This window comes from Schistocerca gregaria, chromosome X (assembly GCF_023897955.1).
Source record: "Schistocerca gregaria isolate iqSchGreg1 chromosome X, iqSchGreg1.2, whole genome shotgun sequence".
In the NCBI taxonomy this organism is placed as follows: domain Eukaryota; kingdom Metazoa; phylum Arthropoda; class Insecta; order Orthoptera; family Acrididae; genus Schistocerca; species Schistocerca gregaria.
Genome location: NC_064931.1, coordinates 838,443,320 through 838,449,094, shown reverse-complemented (window position 1 = coordinate 838,449,094; position 5,775 = coordinate 838,443,320). Strand labels below are relative to the sequence as shown.

Below are 5,775 nucleotides of genomic sequence, written 5' to 3'. Positions count from 1 at the left end.
ATAACAGTCTGGTTTTTGTAGAAGAACCATTCCATTTTTAATATCTCCTTCGCAAACTATAAAATCTCCTATTTTAGTTACAATAACACTATCACAAATAGATTCTCTAATTGGTTTTAATTCAACTAATTTTTACTCTCTCTTTGTATAGATAATAAATATCTCCAGTATTTGCAATAAGATCATTAATAATTAAGATTTCTGTAAGTACCAGTTATCCAAATCTTTCGTTTCTTTGTTTTGCTTTATTTCAAAAACTGTCTGAAAAAAATTATTTCTTATCATTTGTTGCACACTTTTTATTTTCATATTTCACTTGTAAGGCAAAATTTGTATTAGGTTTGTGTCAAACCATCTAGAATTTAACAAAGTTAAAAACATAAAAAATGAAATGTAGCAAAAACTTACCAGTTAAAAGTAAAATGATTATATTCTTCCATCTCTGAAAGAATTAGCGAATGATAAGAAACAGACAGATTTAATTCCCAACAATGAAGACTGACATATTAATTTTTGTAAAAGGCCAGAAAGATTCAAAATGAGATTTTTTGGTAGATTTAAATTGATGGCTTCTTCACTTGACAAATTTTCATGAAATTTTAAGAGAGATATCAAATGAAAAATATTAAGAACTTTTTCAAAACAGAATTAATTGATTTAGTGATCAGAAAAGGTGTATCCATAAGATTACATGGATACTATGAAGAAATTTGAAGAGACACAATTACCAGAAAAAGAACAATTTTACAATAAATTGAATGACAGTGATGAAGACTGTAAACATTGGTTTGGAAAAAATAATTATATAAAATCATGGTGGATATCATTATCTGTATCTTAAAAATGATGTAATATTGTTAAAAGATGTTTTAAAAATTTAAGAAAAACTTGATTTAAAACATACAATTTTGAACCATCTTGGTATTTTAAAGGACCCATTTTCTCTTGGGGTGCTGTGTTGAAAATAACAGGACAACCACTAGAAGTATTACATGATTTCTACATAATTATTATGGTAGAAAAGGGAATAAGAGGTCCAGAATGAGATTTTCACTCTGCAGCGGAGTGTGCGCTGATATGAAACTTCCTGGCAGATTAAAACTGTGTGCCCGACCGAGACTCGAACTCGGGACCTTTGCCTTTCGCGGGCAAGTGCTCTACCAACTGAGCTACCGAAGCACGACTCACGCCCGGTACCCACAGCTTTACTTCTGCCAGTACCTCGTCTCCTACCTTCCAAACTTTACGGAAGCTCTCCTGCGAACCAATGCAGAACTAGCACTCCTGAAAGAAAGGATATTGCGGAGACATGGCTTAGCCACAGCCTAGGCTGTCGTGCGATAATGACGCGAACATCCGGCTGGATTCTCGAATACAAAAGATGTATACTTGCTGCTAGTCCAGGTGGACTTTGCATGATACGGCATACCCGAACTCTAATACGAGGTGGTGATGCTCTACTCCACTGAGTTCGCTCGTTACCAATAAATAATGTCTTCACTTGGAATGCTAGAGGACACGAATTCATTTTGCTGCGGATCATCCCTGTGTTAATCACTGTCAACCTACTGATCCAGTAGAGGTTCTTATTGAAGCCATTTTAGAATTATTTGATTCAGATGATGTTCATTGCCTTCTAGAAGCAATATTGAATCGATTTTATAAATACGCTATAGAAGTACATTCCATAATTATTATTTCATCATAGTAATGTTGTGCTCTCCCGGAACATTTCTGAGATAAGGACAAACACTTCTCTTCCAAAAGAATACTCTGTGGTAGATTTTGCAGTACATCTGACTTTTCTAAAGGTATTGTATTGTGGGGCATCGGATAAATTATGATGTCTTCGCCGTTTAAAAGGGCCTGAAAACAATTTTTTCGCTCGGCCAGAGAGCCATGGAGAACATACAAACCAAATTTCCATGCTAAAAGTCCACATTACTCATAGCATTAATTTAAAATAGTTTTGTTCTTGCAATACACTCAGCGGGAGCAGGTACTATGACTATAAATAGAACTTCAGAGTTTTCACTAATTGACATATTCAGTAGAAGTTTACATGCAAAATATATAACTATATTTCTGGGAATAATATTATAGTCCCTATCGGAAACAGCACAATTAGCATTACAGTGGCGACCTCTACAGGAATTTCCAGGTAAAACAGGCTACAGCTCGGAGTTCAAACCACCAAAAGTAAATTGTTTTATATGAATGGAGTTAAGTTTGCTGTAGTTACTGAATAACTTTTAGCACGAGTGTATAAACTTTCCCAGCTAGAATTTGTAGAAGGGAACCGATAGTAGAAGGTTACCTCTGAAGTGCCTCTTAAGATTCCTTGTGATGATTGTTACCTAAATAAAGTCTTCTAACCTGGTTCAGCTGCATTATTTCAACAGTGTAATTAAGTGCTGTAATTAGAACTTTTCTGTGCAACAAAAACATAACTCATACTTAATCTGCTATGAATAAGGATATTTTAATTCAATATTTGGTTTTTAGTACATAACTTGAAAACTGATAGAGGTAGCTTACTGCAGTCACATAGTTAATGTTTTTTTATGAAACTGAGGTTACAAACGAGTTATCATGTTTCTGCGTCTCATATTTAGCGTCTTCAATTTACTCTAAAAATGCAGATTTTGACCAAAATATTGTCTCACATAGTTAATAAGAATAAAGACGAATTTTCATCTTTCTGAGTCTAAAACGTAGCACCTTCAGTTTAGTATGAAAACGCCGTTTTTGAACAAAATATTGCCTCTGTCAAGCTGAGATATGTAAATTTGGTTGTGACATACATTTGCACATTCTTAGCAATTTTTAGCTTTATAGTGTCATTGTATAGCGCCACTTATTTTTCTCTTGAAATAATATATTTAGCGAAATATGTTTATTAGATCATTGTGGGACCTCACAGTGTTAACATTAATACACCGAAGGATAAACTGACAATGTTTGGAAAAGTTATTTAATTTTTTATTTTCGCTCTTAGGTTATAGTGCAATTCCTTGTATGCTAAAGTACAGGTGCGTTATGATGATGTGGTGTTACGATCAGGAATATGTCGCCGCACATTCGCTCGCATCTCTATTACTCACAGTGGTACACTTATTGTTTCGCCATGTCAACCCATATATATTGTTTGTGAAATATTTATTTTTAAAAATAATTAAATATTAAAAACAAGTGATGTTACCGTTGCTGACCACAATTAAATGAAACTAATTTTAGCTACATTTTTCTTAATACTACAGCCACAAAATTAACTTTATATATATATATATATATATATATATATATATATATATATATATATATATATATATATATATAGAGAGAGAGAGAGAGAGAGAGAGAGAGAGAGAGAGAGAGAGAAGAGAGAGAGAGAGAGAGAGAATGTAGTGGATTTTTATAAATCATATACATTAATATATAGAAAAATGAAATAATATTTTCGGTTATCACTAAATTAATTTTGTGATTTAGAATTTTCAGTCTTTACTTGAAAGATAAACACAGAAACTTTCGTTTTTAAGAACCCAGTTATTTAATCACAACCATAGGCACTGTCGTGTTTGTCCTTTCGCACGACCTTCATTAACACATTTAAGGCTGAGGCTGGGAAGTCATTGTGTATAGCGTTTTTCACAGCACTCTATTACAAAAAGGGAAACAAAATACGTCCTATGTTCAGTTTTCCTTCTGTGATTTAAGTAAACAACTCAGAAGTTTTCAGAATTATTTTTTTTTTCAAAATTAATATTTGGAAAATTGTAATTGACTTTTCAAAATGCTTATTGGCAATCGCCGCTTCATGGGACCATGACGTTACCCTAGCTCACTTTTAGTAATTACGTTATTATTAAGCTTCAATCATGTACTCTGCCACAAGATTTTGTTATAAATGATAGATATTTGCTCACAAAACCAACACATATTTTTAAAGTACTTGCATTTTGAGCTAGTTAACAATTTACTTCATTTTCTTAGATGTTGCCTTATTTAGGATATTAAGTAACCTTTGTAAACACTATTTTCATATGGCTCAATTATTGTACAGATTGTACACAATCAAAAAGCTGTTTTTATTATAACATACCAATACTCTAAATTCTGGGTTTGATAACACTTTCATATACCTATGCTGTAGTCTGTATGTAGCAATATTTAACTGTTAAATGACCATCTGCCTTAAGCAAGATTATGCATTTCTCAACTATTTTACGAGACGAGAGGAAATTATAAATTTTTCACCATTTTAAAGTATATGTCATCCTACTGATTTCATTACTCCTATTTCTCCCTATTACCTTGTATTTCGCTGACTCTTTCTCCCTATATCTACGTCAGCCTACTGAGCTCATTATTTAGCTATATTTATGGTGTGATCCTCTCACCATTTTTACACATCTCCTTTGATCAATATCAAAACACTTTGGCTTGCTTCTAGTGGCTTCCTTTTACGAATATTACTCTCTCTCATCTAGAGTGAATCTTACTTACAACTGAAAATTATTAATTTACGCAGAGTTTCTTGTTTCACACTTTAAAAATTTCCAGCTTCAATTACTTATCTGTATTTTAATGCTACTTCTCCTTTTCGTGGACTTACTTCATTATTTATTTACTTCAGCCATTATTTTTCTATCATTGGTGCTCATAAGACGGTTACTTTAACATTTATAATTTACTACTGGAAGCCACCTCTCATATTCTCTTGTAAGTCATCATTCAATTATAGCCATATTAGGGAATAATTCTTTCTTACTAGGTAGATATAAAAAAAACTAAAAGCATGTGTACAACAAAAAGGCATATATTCCTTACATATTATAGTTAGAACAGTATAAGAGGATGAAAACTGAAAGGAAAATAAACTTTTATCCATCTGGGACTGCACACTGCCAGAAACTGACTATTCACTAAAGGGAACCAACTCCCAACATACCTCAGTATAGGACCGAAGAAGAGAAAGAAATTTGAAAGGGAAATAAAGTTTCATATAGCTTGGACTGCAAAGTACGTCAAAGTGTATACCCATCAAAGAGTGGCAGATCGCTACAGAATCGTAAAACTGTCAGTTTTGAAAGGCTTCATATCTACAATGTCTCATAGACATAGTGGTCTCTACCTTTCCGGGTATTTTAAATGTTATGCGTTTGCACGCGGATAACCTGTTATTCTGAATGGTCCTTCACAAACATGCCTAATCTTCTCTGTTTCATCTGGAATACTCTTAGATTTTTCTTCAGTTTTAACAAACACTATTTTTCAGGCTAGTGGGGGAGATTTGTTGTCATGCCGTCTTTTTCTGTCCAGAGCTTTTTTTTCTCAGAAATTTGGTCTATCCCCTTAGCCTCCATTCCTTCGAGGATATAGGAGTCTTCCGATCAGCATCTTGCACATTTTTCCCGAATGCTCTATTTTCTTGCAAGCTTCCCTTACTCCTCATTATTCTTATAGGCACTTACCACTCTTCATTATTACTGCTCTCATACTTTCCAATGAATTGCTCTTCACTTAAGAATCTGGTAAGGTTAGTACTAAGTAGCTCTGATCAAAGTCAAACTTCCTCGATATTTCATTACAAGATCTATACAAATTATCATTTCAGCACTTACACTAATCGCTATTAAACAAGGATCATCACCTGTAACAACTGGAACCAAGGCTTTGTGATGTACTGGTCAAGAAACTCTTCCAGAATCGCCTTTTATACTTAAACCACTTACTGTGATGACTGTTGACTCTCTCTTATTATTGCATGAA

At 33.3% G+C, this 5,775-nt stretch overlaps 1 non-coding gene across 1 annotated transcript; it reads right to left on the bottom strand.

Annotated features, from left to right (window-relative positions):
- Positions 1-1,105: 1,105 nt before the first annotated feature.
- Trnas-cga (transfer RNA serine (anticodon CGA)) lies at positions 1,106-1,180 on the bottom strand. The gene has a single exon. It is a non-coding gene; the product is annotated as a tRNA-Ser (tRNA).
- Between the last annotated feature and the right edge of the window lie 4,595 nt (positions 1,181-5,775).